Here is a 16,235-nt window from a genome sequence, read left to right on the forward strand (position 1 = left end):
ACCACCGCTGTTCCCCTGGAGTCAACAGCCACAAGCCCTGCCCCGTGTACCCACAACAAACCCCCAGGCAGCGGCAGCAGCCTGAAGCACCCTCTGACCCCCTCTGACCAGCCTGGCTGCAGCCCAGCAGGAGAAGCCAAGGGATTTTGCTGTGACAATTTAGTTCAGCTTCCCTGGGACCATGGGAAAGGACTGTCCCCTTGGGGCCAAGAAGGAGTGGCACTTAGATCCGCACTCCCTGCGAGAAACCGGGAGAGTTCATTATTCAGCCTCAGCCTTTGCTTTCTTCGTGATCCAGAACCCAACAAGGGTCTCCTCTTGGTTGCCCAGAGGCAGTGCTGTCCGTACAGACTGCTGCTGAGTGCTGGGACCTTCCTCCGGGCAGCCAGGATGAGGAAACATCCATCAGACAGCCAGGATGGGAGCTCAGCTTTAGAACCCAGCACCATTCAGACTTGGGCCGAGAGGCACCAGATACGTAGGGTTCAGCAAATACCGGCTTTATGACTGAAAAGTGGTTCTGGTTCATAAAATTAGGAATGGTTTCCATTGAATCTGGGGCAGGTTGATGGGCTTAGCACGAATTTAACTCTCTGAGCCATTTCAAGCAGCAACAGTTTTGGATCTTTCTCCTTCCAGCTGCATCTGGAGGCATTGGTTGAGCCCTGGTGTGCCAGGTGCCATCTAACAAACATGAAGAGTCGGCTCCTGCTTTGATGTGTGTGCAATCTGAGCCGAGAAGATGTAAACCTGAGGGGACTTGGAGGCTCACCGACAGTGCTGGGGGTATAAGAAATGTCTCACATCAGCCCATGTCCAGCCATCCCTGTGGTGCTGCCTCTCCCAGTCCTGACAGTCAGCCAAACCCACTGGCCCCCAAAAACACAAACAAGGAGCTGCAGAAACTGGAAATCTAGTGGGTCCTCATATTAACTTAGTCTGTAATGTCAACAGCAATCTCAACCAAAACCTAAATGCCCAGGAAATGCACAGCAACACCTTGATACCTGCAGATGTGACCCAGTTCAGAGAAGCATGTGAAAGCAAACATCTCTGGGCTTGACTCTTGCAAAATTTCAACATATTTGAACGATGGAAACCCCGTTTTGCTTACATATAGTGACAAAGTGTGTGAGCATCAGCCGTGTGTGCGGTGTGGACACGCATGTTCCCTGCACTGCACAGGGACCACGCTGCACATCTGCGAACCTCATTCAGCGTTGCAGAGCAGTCACCTAGTAGGGATCTTGAGAAGCAAAGTTACCGCGTCTGTGTCTGCCATTAACGTTTAGGAGGTAATCTGCCTACCACCATAAATGCTAACTGCTCTGGCATGCCCTTGACAGGTATAATTGTCTGTAGTCCTGTAAAAAATAATAGCCATCTGGCAGAGAGTACTGACGCTGTGAGGAGAAAAAGAAGATGGGCACCAGCAAGAGACCAAAGCAAATCTCCCAGAACAGGTTACCTTGGGGCTGTTTGATTGCCTGGCAATCTGTTTGTATCCCTCTTTTCGTCTGTTTTCAAAGTCATGGGAGGAGCATCTCTCAGTTTTAGCCTCACAACCTGCACAAGCCCCGTCTGAATTTATTACAGACAAGGAAGCAGAAATATTTCTTCTTCACTGGAACTGACAAACATGAAAAAAGAGCTAGCCTGGTGGAGATCAGACTCACGGGTTTCATAAGAAACCTTGCTCGGTTTCTGCAAAAAGTGTATTGCCCTGTTAATAATACACTGTATATCATCTGGCACTTGCAAGGAATGACTTGCCTTCTCCTCAGCATTTCTGGCTCTCCTCATCATTACAGCCGTTGTAAAAAATGGCATGTTAAGTGCAAAGACCAACAGTCCTGGAAAGGAAATGATGGCCATTATTCACAGAACCAGAGCCCAACAGCAGCCGGATGCAAGCTTCTCCCGAGGCATCTCTCAGCTCCAAACTTGATCCAGAAGAGCTTTTCCTTGGGGCTAAGACAGAACCCAGTTCAGACAGGCTGTTTATTCACTGGCTTTTCTGATAAGACTGCTGAAAAAGCCTGTGGCAAGGGCAGGTTAGGGTAAAGCAGGAGCATTATCCAGCAAGTGACAGGCCAGGACTCACCCTGCGGTGGCTGCCGACCGGTCGACAGTTGGCAGCAACCTGGAGTAAAGGGCTCAGCATCACCCGCAATGAACACCAGCCTTTGGTGCTACCTGTGGAGGGAGGACAGAGAGCAGGGAAGAAGGGAAATCCCCTGCAAATGCTGTTCCCAGGCTATGACAGAAACCAGCAGCAAACACTTCACATCCAAATTCCATGACCCAAGATACCCAAACAAGTTCAAACCATCTTCCAAAAGTCATTCACCCTTCTGACCGCTTTTCTGAACTTCGCTAAGTGGCCAGATCAGCGGAGCAAAATCTGTCCCCAGACTGTGGGAAAAGAGATGTGAACTTTCATCTACATGAAGAGGTGCTTCCACAGGCTGGCCTGGTCCTTGCTGGTGGCTTTTGTCTTTGTAGCTTTAAAGAAGTGCTGAGTTCATGCCACTGGTGGTGTGTGGGCATCATTTCATCTCCTGGTACATTTTTGAGGAAAAGGCCCACTCTCAGAAATCTCCCCGTGGCTTTTTTAATACTCTCCAGGAAATAAAGGAGCATGGTCTCTGTTACAGTGAAGACTCCTGAGCTTGACTTGACCGCAGTTAATGATAACAACGACCAGAACAACGCAGAAGAATTTAGGGAGGAAAAGGGCATGTTTCACTCCTTCTCTCACAAAAGTTGATCTTGTCTTTAACCTCTGGATGAGTGTACATGAGCTGCAGATCCAAGCCATCTGCTGCAAGACAGCTGCATTCATATGGCTGAGCTGTCCACAGCCTTTAAACAAAGCCACACTAAAGAGATGGTGCTACACCCCACAGCCTGCCGAATTTCTGCTCCAGTGGAGGTGAAACCCAAAATCTCTCTGGAGTGAACCCATTTTTGGCAAACACACTACAGTCAGGGCCACAATGCCACCACAGCAGTGGGACATCCTTCATGAGATCTCTTACACAGCTATAGCTATAGGATGCTAACTCACTGCCAGCAAGTGGCGATCAGCTTGTAAATGACATCTGACTTAATTTTACATTTTTTTGGTCTATAGACCAGCTGCCCAGGCCTAAGATTGTCACATGAAGCAGTAAAATAGCACAAAACCTTTCCAGCCTGCAGCTGAGAGGTGGTGGTGCAGATGATCCTAAACATCTCACACTGAACATCTCATACGAAGGATTTTGTCCAAAGGATTCATATTTAGCCCTTTGCTTGCCCCTAAACTGCCTTCTGTGACCCCACTTGAGTGATTGGAGAAGGACACTGGCACTTGCTTTTCAGATTTTAGTCTAATCCTTCTCCTGCTTTGCATAAATTGGGAGTAACAGCATTAAAGTCTATTCCTTCCACGAGCATTAAAACATTAGCAAAACTGCTATAACCACCAAGATTTATTTCAAACACTGGCTTCAGTCCTAGTAATAAGTAACTTCAAGCATGGCAATTGCTCCTCACTAAAGGATGGCAGCACCGTGTTTGCCGAGCTGGGATGTAGCACTGGATCAGAGAAGTAGAGCACTGTCCATGATCCGGATTTTGGCAACGCTGCCTCTCAGAGATTCATCCCGAGCTCCCTGATGTGTTTTTTCATTACGTGCGAGCTACATCTGTCTGCCCCGCCATCCTAAGATCCTGCTTTGAGCTTTGCCAAACTCCATCACTGAAAAGATTTGTTTTAAACATGCTGCTGTTCTCAGGCTGCTTTTGTTGGGCTTCTCCCCATCGATCCTCTCCTGTCTCAGGCTGCAGGCTCCGACCTTACCTGTCCCTCCCACGCTGTCCCCACTACTGCCTGCTGCTGGAGCGGCACCTCCAGACAGGAGGCTTCATCCTGCTTTATTAGGTGGAGAGCAAAACGAGGAACTGCAGAGCCAAATGTATCACTTAATTTAACTCTGTTAAAATCAATGCTGTTACCATGGCTTGATTCAGCCCATCAGCTTTATGGCGCAGAAGAAGTGGGCTATATCGAATGGCCATTATCTGCTGGTAGCGCTGGGGATGGATTCTGCTGCGTGCCCGTCCTCCCACGCCGTGGGACCTGCGATTCCCACATCACCACTCTTCCTCCCATTGAGGTCCACAGCCCAGACCCCATCTTCTTAACGAGGGCCCTTCCTCATCTGGTTGATGATCTGCTCCCACTAACTCCATCCAACGCACTGCACCTGCAATTGAGGCCATTTTGTGTACCAGACCCCTTAGGAAAACTGCCTTCCCAGGGAGGTTTGTGGCCCTTGAAGTCTGCACTAACACTTTGTTCAACAAGAACGTTAAGTGGGCAGAGCTGGCTGAACTGCAGCTCAAACAGCTAATTAAACAGCAATCCATCCACAGCCCAATTTACACTGTTCCGGCTGAATGTATCGCATCCCGGCTTACACGGCAGCATACCCCTCATTTTTCAACGTGTGTTAACCCAGCTCTATGTCTCCCTCATGCTGTCCCTTATAATTGAAAGCAAGATTAAAAGATGACCCTATACAACTGAACAAGAAACTAAAAAATAAAACAATAAGTAGAAGCTAAATCCTCCCTCTTCATCAGACCATCTCCGCTCCATGGCCAGGGGAACCTGGGAGAACAGGAGCCCCCCCAAGTTTTCCAGGGTTACGGGACACACAAAGACATAAACCCAGCAGCAGTCACCTCGGAACGACGCCTCTGGTCTATCTCAGCTTGGAAACGCCGCCTGCATCAGGGAGGGTTTTCAGCTGTGCTCCTGTGCATTGCTATCTATTCCAGGGTGACCCGAACAAGTCACGCAGCTGGGACAGACCTGGTGGTGCTCCTGCTAAGTGTTACTGAATTTTGCAATAGACAGGCACTGACTTCTGCCCTGCCAACGCACAGTACTGGGCACTGCCAACCCCAGGAATGCTTTGGCAGTCCCAGATCTAAACCCTTGGGACCCGTTTGCCACTGCTCTGTGCCCTGGGCAGTGAGAGGGACCAGTGCAAAGGCAGCACAGGGCAGGCGCGAAGCACGGTGAAATCAGAAGGGTGAGACTTTAAACCGTCGTTGGGGATCAGTGTGTAGTGGGGCAAAAAATTGTGTATGGTGTGAGGTAAAAGAGCAGAGGCAGATCAAATCAGGTGTCCTAGATCTGGTGTCTCCATGTGCACACAAATACACACGCACACACACACACAAACCCCTTCCTATCCTGAGGCAGGGATGCAGCATCCTAGGGATACAGGTTTGGGGAGCCTCCTTGTCCCTTGCTGGCCTTTGTCTCCCTCAAAAACCCCAACCCTGTTCCTGCTGGCCGGGCTGGGACTGGGAGCTGCCATGTGTGCCCCCAGGCGCAGGGGGGGGCAGCGCGTGCTCAGACTGGGGGGCACTGGTCCAGGGGAGACAGGGCAGTGGGGGTACCTGCTCCTCCCCTGTACCCCCCAGCCTCCACCACCTCAATGAACACCAGATTCAGACAAAGTGTGAATAGCAAATGGGGGGGAAATGCACTCGGGGTGGAGAAATGGGCGACAAAAGCTGCACATATTTTCATCAGCCAAAGGCCAGGACATAATAATAATCACTTTCCCAGCCTGGAGGAGCAGAACAAGACCAAGGGTTTCTTTTGAGAGGGGCTGAGACAATAGGGACAAAGGGCCACACAAGGTCAGTGACACTTCTGCAGCTCATGTCAGCGGCGGAGCTGCTCCGGATCTGTCACCTCCCGGCCGGGCAGTGACAGCTGAGCCCACGAGGCACAATCCACCTCTGTCTCACCGAGCTGCAGAAGCCTCCCCGCGCTCAATGGAGCTGCACAACGCGGCGGCAGAGGGGACGGAGCGCTGCTGCATTCAAGCACGGGGCTGCCTCCGCTCTGGGGACACGCTGTGATTGTCACATCGCTCTGCCCCCACCCCGCGCCTTCCGCAAGCCGCTCGGCTCCTTTGAATGGCTGGGAAGGGAGAGAAACTCTGCAGTGGTTGACTGCATTGACAACGTCCTCGAAACTGCCATTGGTTGGCATGCAAATTTTCCTGTCATTCAGCAAGGCCTTTGGAGGCGCAGCGCTTGACAGACGTCTTTACAGACCTGTTTGAAAAATAAAACAAGCGGTAACTCTTAAAAGAAGTGGCAACTCTGCAATTTGGGGTCCAAGCTGAGCTGCTGCTACCCTAATTTCCTTCTCGAGTCAGTGTTAATCAGCTGGGCTCTGGAGCTTGGAGCTCCCTTTGCTCATCCAGCTCTGACGTCCGTGTCAACACGGGACACCCCCACTGCCACAGCAGAGGATGGAAAACCCACCAGAGCATTTCACAGCACATCTCCCACCTAGCTGGGGGACAGCAGGCAGGCTGTCGGGTGTGGGTTTAGACATTTCTTCCTTCGCCTTTCTAAAAGGCTGGTTGAGAAGAGGAGGGGTAAATATAGATCCATGCCCAGGATCGCAGGAGCAGTACGGAGCCAGAGAGGTATGAACAGCTGAGATTCATACCCTGAATGCTCTTGGCATGCAGAGCCATAGAATCATAGAATCATAGAATGGCCTGGGTTGAAAAGGACCTTAAAGATCATCTAGTTTCAACCCCCCTGCTCTGGGGACTCTTATCATTAACTGCAAACCTTGTGCATGGCCAGGAGAGGAGAGGGAGCTGGGAGTGGGGCCAGCCCTTCAAGCCCCCATGGCCATGCAGCCTACTGCACTCTCCCCTTTGAACAGCCAGACCTGGGTCCCATCTAAGCCAGTTTTGCAAACCATAACGCTGCTCGTTACTAGGCCCTTAGTTTTGAAAGTGTCTCGGATGCATTAAGCTCCCTCTGCAATTAAAGGCACAATGCATTTTGCAAAGTGGCATAAGAAGTAGCTGCATCCCTTCCCTTCCTTCTAGCTCTCCCCGTTTGCAGCCCTTGATTCCTCCCGGAACGTGGTGGCTCCTGCTGTAATTCCCGGACTGAAAGGACCCAGCCTTTGTGCTCCTCATCACCACAACTTTCCAAAGTACGAGTCTGCCAGCCCACAAAACACTTGCACATTTGCTGCGGTGCGAGAGGAGCTGTTTATACCCCATTCTGCTGCTATGCCTCGCTGGGGTGAGCCAGCTCTGGGCAACGAAGGATTAAGGGGACCCTTTGTGTCCCTTTCTGACGTCGCCCACCGCTCGCTGCCATTTGCATACATCTCGCATGCAGGATCCGGGGGCACGGAGACGGCACCACACCTGCTCGGGCGGCTGGGAGCCGCGGGCTGGTTCCGGGGGCAGCTTGTGCATGGCCAGGAGGGCTGCGTGTGTGCCTGCCCGGGGACGTCCTGGCAGAGGGGGAGGAGGGGGGGACAAGAGTAAACATGAATTGGGAGGATTTTCAAAGCCGACAGAGGGCCTGGAAAAGGACAGGCTTTGAATTCTGCATGTTCTTTTAACTCGGCCTCTGATTTGAAGAGGCCCCCGAAAGCCTGGTAAGCCTCATTGAACTTGAAAAGCTACAAGCTTCCTTTCTTCCCCATTTGCTTTGTCTTCTCTTATCTCATTCATGTGAGACATCGCTCCCACCCCGGCCCTTGCCGGAGAGAGGAGCCGGCCGGAGCCCCAGCATCGAGGAACAGCAACAATATCACCTCGCTCCCGGCGAGCCCCAGACAATGAGCAGGAATTATTGCGAGGTGCCAGCCGCGACCCCGGCCCGGCCCCAGATACTGGCTAATCAGGAGGGACGGGGCTGCCCCCGCCAAGCCCGCGAGGCTGGCGTTACACCCGTTACGGCTGCAAAAAGCCATACTGCGAAAACGGGTCCGTGCTCCACAAAAACACATGGGGGACTTTCAGCACGGAGCCTCGGGGGGATCGGCTCAAGTGGAGGCGTTTTCTCAAGGATAACAGGACGAGGAACTGCATCCTTTCTGCAGCTCCCCAGTGGGATTTTACACAATGTCGCCTATTGCCACGGTATCCAATGCTTGCTCCCACCTCGCTGCAGGATGAAGGCTTGGGGAGGTTGCACATGGGAGCAGTTTGCAGCCCACGCTGTGTGCTGAAGTAGTCGTGACCAGCAAGGACAGAGCAGGACAGCTCCAACACGTGCCCAACTGTGCCACTGGGTCCACCGAGACCCTATCAAAAGTCCAGCAAGGGGGAATGGCCCAGGCCACGCATCTGGGACAGCATTTCACCTGCTCAGTGCAATACTGTGTAATCCTGCTGGGGAGGAAAGGAAAAAAAGAACCACAGGCGTCCCATCATAATGTTATGGAGAATATTACATTCCCAGTTACAAATAACACCCCTGCCCACGCTGTCCCAGCAATGCAGTCTCTTCACAATAGACATTTACAGCAACATATTGCCCTGCCCCTGTTGCTTTAAACCCAAGCAGCCCCCACATGACCCCACATGGGATTTAGGGCAGGGAAATGGCCTGAGCCCTCCAGGGTGAACACCTCCATTATTTTGGCTTCATCCCCCTCGCCTAGTTTGCTTCAGGGGAGAAGAAACCCCGGTGCCCCCAGGCAGCTCCCGCTCAATTAATATTGAAATTGTTAGGGTACACTGTGCTTTACTGGTGTTGGTGGAGGCAGGGGAAACAATGTCAGCAATTTCTCACCCCCATCATTACCCCATGCAAGGCACAGATTGCAGCAAGCTGCAAATAAAACCGGGTGGAAGTTACAGCCAGTTGTGCCTTTTCTGATGAATATTGCACTGAAAGGCAGCTTCCTGCAATGCTTCTCCCACTCAATGAGCGGGGAGAGGGTGAGGGTTTGGAGACTCTCGATAAACAAGTAAAAGCTCAGATATAATGAGAAAACCTTTTGTGACATAAGGACCTCTGCATGTCAAGTAAATTCATTATATACCAGCTTGAATGGCAATCCGACGGCCTCCAAGTGTCTAATGCAATTACGCTGAGATGGGAGAGATTGTACAGCTGGGCTTCTCTGCTAATAAAAGAGAGCAAAAGTAACAAAAAGGGGATGACAAGAAACCGAGGGCTCTCCACTGGGCACGGCAAAGCCCGCTGGAGTTCGAGGGTTCAGGAAACTCTCCTAAGAGCTTTTGGAGTTCACAAGGTTCACGACATAGGCAGAGTTTACGGGCTTTTCCTTGGAAAGCAAAAGCTTTGGGGGTTTCTCCCATCCCTCCCCTTCCACGAGGAGATTTCCCATTAAATGCACAGAAGGGGACTGCAAACCCTAGTCCATTCATATAAACCTGGGACAGCTTTTGCAAATTCAAGAAATTTACCCCTCTAGAAGCAATTCTGACTCGGGTTTGGGGTCCAGCCCGTGCATTTACCTGTGCAGCAGGGCAGGGTGCCTTTCTGCTCCCCTCCTACAGCATCTCCACCCAAGCACAGGCAACAGCTGCACACAGGACAGAGTGACCTGCCAGAGACTGGGGAGTGCAGAGACGCCCAGGGGAGCCCTATAACCTGCACGCATGTAGCATCCCATCGTTATTCTACTCAGGCCCTAAAACAAGACCTCCTTCTACCAACGGCTGGAAAATGAGTAACAAAATCTCGCCCGCACCCACCTGCCCAGTGCCTCTCTTGCACATTCACTCCTCCATGGCTGAACCAGGAGACAAGCTGCTGTGAACACACTAAACCCTAATCCCACTTATTTTAGGGCAATAGGGTACCTGGATCAGAAGAAAAGCTGTCCCACGTTATGCTTCTGGTCAAGAGATAAATCTTCCAGAAATTCTTGTCCACCGTGCTACGAATTCTGAGGATTTCTACCTGCTCAAGCCCTGGTGAGTTAACCTTGTCTTCTCTTCCACTTGCAGGGCTGCCCTTCTGCACCCCATCTCAGCTAACTGAAAACTACTTGATTGACTTTCCAGCTCAGGTTTATGAGCTACACCAGTATAATTACACCTACACAAATGAGCCAGCAAAACATCATGGTGCCCTGGGACATGTATGGTGTACTACCATTGAACTTAAACCTTCTCCAAAATGATATGAGACAACCTGAACATGACCTTCAGAGCTGGAAAGAAGAGCTTCTGTGCAAAGTTATTAAACTGTCTCTTCCCATGGTAGACAGTCCCATGGCCCTGCAAATTCTCACTGTGCAGCTCTGTTACAGCCCTTTGAGCATCCAGCTCTGCCGACACTGGGTGCGCCCTTCGAAGGAACAACACACAGGAAAGGCTGTTTCCCTCCCAGGGGACAGATTTTCAGTAATAATACCAAGTAGCAGAATAAAAAATGTGAATCTAAACTATCTTTTGAGAGTTTTCTTTTAGGATTTCTAATGTAGCAATGAACGACTAAGGGGTAGGCACTGGAATTACATCTTGGAATATTTTGATTTCTCCTCATTTGACTCAGAAAAAGTAGCACCTTGCTTTCTATTTACACTCAGGTATTTGTGATATACGTTGGATTGATGATAAATGATATTCTTCTTGTGCTAAATCTATGCCTAAAATTTAGGCCTTGTTCAACTCAACAGGGAAATTTCAACTAAAAAATAAAAAAATAAAAAAAAATATTTCCTTTCAGTTGTGGTTGAATTAATTGTGTTTGGCTCTGAAGGTCTGTCTATCTTCATTTTTTTAGTTTAGGCTAGATTCAATTAAATTAGCTTAGATTGATGGATGAGAGAGAAATGGAAGGATGTTATATTCCCTTTTTAGAGGTAATATACAAAATAATTAAAGTCAGATGAATTTCACAAGAATATAAATCTGAATAAAGTTAGATGACCACTGTGGACTCTTTAACCTTGAGATAGTCAGCCTCTCATTTTAAGACACGTGTAATTACTTCTCCACACCATGTACTCCTTTACAATATCCCTGTAGCATAAAATCATTCGTATTGAAAGATATCCTAGTGGATCTTTCTGAAAACTTCAAAGATTTTCAGCATAGCAGGCATTTGGCAGCAAAAAGGTCCTTGGCTGAGGAGATGTCATTTCTTTACAGACAATTTTTTTCCAACTGTGCCTAAATTTCAAATGATTTTTTGTTAACCCAGAAATACATCTGTCTGCTCCTACACAGAAGGAAAAGGGATTCTCCACAGTGAGACAACACCTACAAGGCAATTCTTTGCTGGATCAAGTAGTTTTCCAGCTCTTCAGAACAAAGCAGTTGACTTGGCTTGGAAAGTCGGCCAAGTATAATCACAGAATTCCATTCAGTTGACTACAATTGGGAGTTTACAAAAGAAAAACCATTCTCCTACCAAAACCGGGCAGTTTAGAAGCAGGAAACACCAGATGGGGCTTCAAAGCTTTGATTACGTGTATTATTTTTACACTCTGCACAGTAGAAAGATTTCCTTCTGTCCAGTCTCATCAGAACAACTATCTGAAATTCAAAAGGTGCTGAAAATTTAGTCCCAGCCCTGAATTACCAACACAGACTCCGTTTCATGATCCTTTTATCTGATGTTTGACCACCTTTAAACATCAGCGAATACACACTGCTGAAAAAGAAATGGTATGAGTCCAAAGACAGCCTAACCTTGCTTTTTGCTAAGCAGACACAGTTTTTCCCAAACATTGCAAATGGTAAGTGGCTTCCTGTCCCGGTCCAGCTGTTCCCTTTGTTAGCCACTTCCTTGGGTTGATACAGATGTGAGCCAGTGATCCCATAAATACTAGAGTTTAGCTTTTCCATTCCCTTCATGATCTGAATATTGATATTCTTTTTCCCAATTGTCCCCCATTCAGAAGAAGAGATGCCGTAACAGCTGATGCTCTGTATGCTGAAAGGGACTTCTCCCTGACAGAAAAAAAAAATAAAATGACAGGAGTCCAGAGATGCTGCAGAAAATATATAGATAGATAGACAGACAGATAGACAGATAGGTAGACAGATAGGCATCTCCCTTAATTCCATTCCTACGTTTAAGACAAAAGACATTTTCTCTATAAGCTGGTAAACCCACTTCTCCTTAACTTACACTGATCGTGCGCAGGTTTCAGGGACCGATTTCAGATGCAGGGTGTGACCGTGATGATGCCTTACACCATCCTGCCAGAGCCAACCCTCACCCACAAGCAGCGCTGGTGCTGCTCGGAGTAGCAGTACGTGAAGCAGGGATGCATTACATGACGGGCTGCCATACCACACTGAGCCCATCAAAAATCACCACCACCAAGTGCTCCAGCTATTTAGTGAGCATCACGGACCGAGAGCCTGCATCTTTATCAGCCAGCCCGTACGAGGACGTGTTACCTCCTGGCAGAGTGCGAGTTTTCCCCTTGAAGGAAATGCCACACGAGCACCAGGGCAATCCAGCAGTTGCAGACACCCTGTAGCTTTGCAGTCCATCTCTCCTGCTGACACCACTTGGCTTCTTTCACTTCTCCCACTCATAGCTGTGGCTTAAAAACCTAGGGTCTTGTCTAGACAACACTTCCTTAAGTCTGAGTCATACTGGGCATGGGCTTCTCAAAAGCTTGTTTTGTGGCAGGACCCTCTGCCTGACAGAGAATAAAATCCTGCAGCCTTCACAGTGATTTCTGCCCAGCAGATGGAGGGAGAATGGACCTTAATTAAGATGTTATGTCTACCGTAAGTCAAGCTATCCACAAACGTACCCAAGTAGCATATGTAGCTGATCTTATCACTCCCTTTTTTGCCACAGCCTTGTTTAAGGCTAATGAATGAGAAGACAGATTCATTTCTTGCTTTCCTGGGGGAAGGACAGATGATTTGAGGGGAAATACTGAGTCACACAACTTGTCACATTACAGCAATAAAATCCATACTTTTAATTTTAATGGATTTCTGAGAATTTCCACCATTCGGGAATCAAGAAGAAAGAATGACATTTAGTGAATGAAGTGCTAGTTACTTTTTGTTGTTGTTGTTGTTTATATTTTTCCCTCAGCCCCCAAAACTATGCTTTTTGTGGTTTAATTACATAAAAAACTATCCCTGCCCGTAGAAGACTTTTCTTTTATAACCCTGGAACGCCACCGATGTGATTCAGATGAGTCCTTTTCCATGCCTGGCAGTCACAGTTAAAAACCTCGCGGTCAGGAGCATCAGCGTTACACACAAAGACCTCCGTGGAGGAAACCTCTGTTGCTCCTGGCATCATCCCACAGATATGCTGAACGACCTTACTCTGACCACACCAAGGCAGGACCCTGGAGCCATAGCTTGGTACAGGGGGTTCAGTACCCGCTGCTGAGCTCAGCTCTACGTCAATACCAACCTTAGAGCAAAGGCTTTATCCCCCCAAAAGCTAACAAAGCCCAAGCACATTATCTCCCGGAGTTCACTTGTTGACTTGACCTAAATGCACCTGCTCATGGCCTGATCAGATGGTGTACCTACTGGGAGGACCCTGCCCTGGCTTCAACTTCCTCAGGCACCCATCTGTTTTATGAAAACTCCTTTTTCTCCCTTGTGTGCCAGATTTACCATCTCAGTGCTACACAGAGGCTAAACGTACCCCTGATCTACATATCTGACCAAAGCTATAGATGCTGATGCAGGTTTTTAAGCAGAAAGCTCTATATTTTTTGAATGAACACTGGAATTTCCTGTCCCACACTCTTCACCAGCCCTCCTGTGCTTCCTGTTAGCCATGCCAATGTGAGTGACGGAGTGTACTCTGACCTGAGGAGAAGGCCATGCTGGACCTGCTCTCCCTGGTTACACCTATACCAATAAAATAAATAGGGCCAGTGATCTGTCATGATCCTCCCTACCTCTCTGTGTGCCCATGCCCTGGCAGAGCGTTGCCTTGGTCAATAAACCACCTCCTGGGCAAAGTCCAGGACGAGGTGGGGCTCAGCAGGTGCCAGGGGCTGCTCACCAGCGGCTGTGCAGAGGGGTGGTATGAAGTGAGCTGAGCTGGGCCAGTGCTTTCCAGGACAGAGGATGAGCCTTGTGTTATTTTATTTATGGATATAATTTACTGCAAATGTAACCCTTGAGCCCTGTGTTCGTCCTTCGGGCACCTGAATATTGCAGTGGCGGTGATGGAGGGGGAAAGGGTCTCCAGGTTAGATTCTCTCCTTCAAAGCTGCAGAAGAAAGGAAGAAACTGCCTCCTGCTTCCCTCTGTCTTCAGCAGCTAAGACGATTTTTATCATCCCTGATCCTTCTTTCCCCAAAATTGAAATGACCCCAGCTGAATTACACTCTGTTTCACGCTGCGTCTCTCCTGCTCTCTGCTCCTTTCTGTGGCAATTTTGCATCCTGGCTCAAAAGCCCCTTTGAGCATGCCGGGAACACACGCCTGAAAAGAAAATGCCTCCTTCTTTTCAAAGAAATAATTTTGCTGGCCCTACTACGCTGTTCTCACACTGCTGCGAGCTTCAAACCCTCCCATTTATTAACACGGCTGCAAAGCTGAAGAAAAACTGGCAGCCGGGAGAAGGGCTCTCAGAGCCCTGTCACGGAGCGGAGCAGCAGGCGAGCAGCACGGAGCCGAGCACCTCATAAACACGGAGGTGGCAGGGAGGAGGGCAGAAAGCCAGAAGTCACTCCTGGAGCATCCCAGCAGGACGCTGCAAGCCTCAGCGCCTACCGGAGCACTCGGCTCGCTTCTTCCGCCCTGCGACTTTGCATCCTTTCAGAGCACAACACTGCTTTGAATGGGAAAAGCTGTTTTACAATCAAATCGTTCGCCTCCTGGTTTTTGTCCTTCGGGGGCCAAAGCAGAGAAACCTAGCGGAGACTTGCTTTTCAGATGGTGCTGAACACCCAACATCAGCTCCGATAAAATGCCCCCATTCTGGCAGCCAGGCTCTCTGGTGGCTTTGAAAACCCTTTGCTGATGTGTCTATCTCCCCGCTGGTTATTTCTGGAAGTCCAGCCCGTACATAAAACACTGCTTTGTGCATCAATTAAACCCGGTGGCGCATACCATACCTAATATGAAACCACACAGGAAATGAAAAGTTAAGCTACCTACCAGCGCCCGCCCGCTCTCCTCCGCCCCACATCCCTCGCCTCGATGCTAACACGACCACCGCAGACCACAGAAAAGCCCGAGTGCCTTTAACCCTGCTAACGGGGGGGGGGTTTGGACACCTCCTGCCCCTCCCCGGCACGCCGTAGTGCCATGCCGTGTGCTCTGCTGTGGTGCTGAGGGAAGGAGGTCAGTGCTGCCAAAGGGCTTTGGCAGGGATGCGCTTGAAGGTGCAGCAGCAGATGGCAAGTGGTAGCTGCTGCGTTGGTTGTGTCGAACAATTGCTGTTTTCTGTTAAAAAAAAGGCAAACATACATTCCACAGCGTGTTGTTTTCAGGTAGGCATTAACAGGCACACTCATGCGCACGTACGTAATGGAAAAGAAAAAGGACAGCATCTTCACACTGGAGGCATTCACAGCAGAAATGAATGCTGCCAAAGCAGCAACAGCGCGCACCATGGATGTGGTCCATACAGGCAGACCTGTTTACAGTGGACTAGAGTCAGTAATGGTTGCTGAGGAATTGGCATCGTCTCCCCACTGTACAGCAAGGACCTGCCCCAGCAGAAAAACTGGGGATGAACCCCTCCTACGCTCAGCATGTGGAGCTGGGCCATCGCTGTCCCCCAGCAGGAGTGGGGGCCATGGTCCTACCCATGTCTTTTCCAAGGAGAGTCCTTTGCTTTTCCAAAGGGCAGCAAGTGTTGCTCCTCGCCATCCTCTCTGCAGCATCAATGCCTTAGCCAGTGTGCGGGGGAAGGTTGGCTCTGCCCTTTGGGTTGGAGACCCGGGCTCAGCCCCTTACTCAGCCCCAGATTCCCTTCTCAATACAGACCAAGATGCAACACATCTGAAAACACCTAGGGGTGACGGCTGAAACAAGGAGGTTCAAACACAGGGGACAGAAATCCTGGACTAGGTTCCTGACTTCAGTGCTTCACTTGGGTTCCTAGAGCTAGGAGGCATAGATCTGGGTTCCTGCTCCAGCCTTTGTCCCAAATTTACCATGCCCTGTTCTCACCCCATGAGATCACCCCATGAGATCCCAGGGCCGATCTGCCCTCCTTGTAAGCTCCTAGGGACAGGGACCAGATCCTCTCATTTGTTTACTCAGAGCCCACCACAAAGCCCTTGTCTCAGCTGGGAAGCCCCAGGGCTGGGATATGGCAAACTCAAGTCCTCCACATGGGCACCCCAAACAGCCTTCATGGACATCGGCCAAACCTTACAGAAATCAGGCAAAGATTTATCAAAATCTCACCAGAAAACAAAACAAAACAAAACAAAATTCAGGTGCTGAAGTAAGCCA

General features: G+C 49.6%; 1 long non-coding RNA gene across 3 annotated transcripts in view; it reads right to left on the reverse strand.

Annotated features, from left to right (window-relative positions):
* LOC308180142 overlaps positions 1–16,235 on the reverse strand; it is a 150,812-nt gene that overhangs the window by 23,774 nt on the left and 110,803 nt on the right. Inside the window, exon 4 of one of the 3 annotated variants that reach the window (XR_013940766.1) lies at positions 6,143–11,774. The exons of the other annotated variants lie outside the window; for them this stretch is intronic. This is a non-coding gene — a long non-coding RNA (uncharacterized lncRNA). Of the gene's footprint in view, positions 1–6,142; positions 11,775–16,235 lie in introns of those variants that run through there. 3 annotated transcript variants of the gene reach the window in all.

The sequence above is a fragment of the Anser brachyrhynchus genome (assembly GCF_964034855.1).
Source record: "Anser brachyrhynchus genome assembly, chromosome: 18".
In the NCBI taxonomy this organism is placed as follows: Eukaryota; Metazoa; Chordata; class Aves; order Anseriformes; family Anatidae; genus Anser; species Anser brachyrhynchus.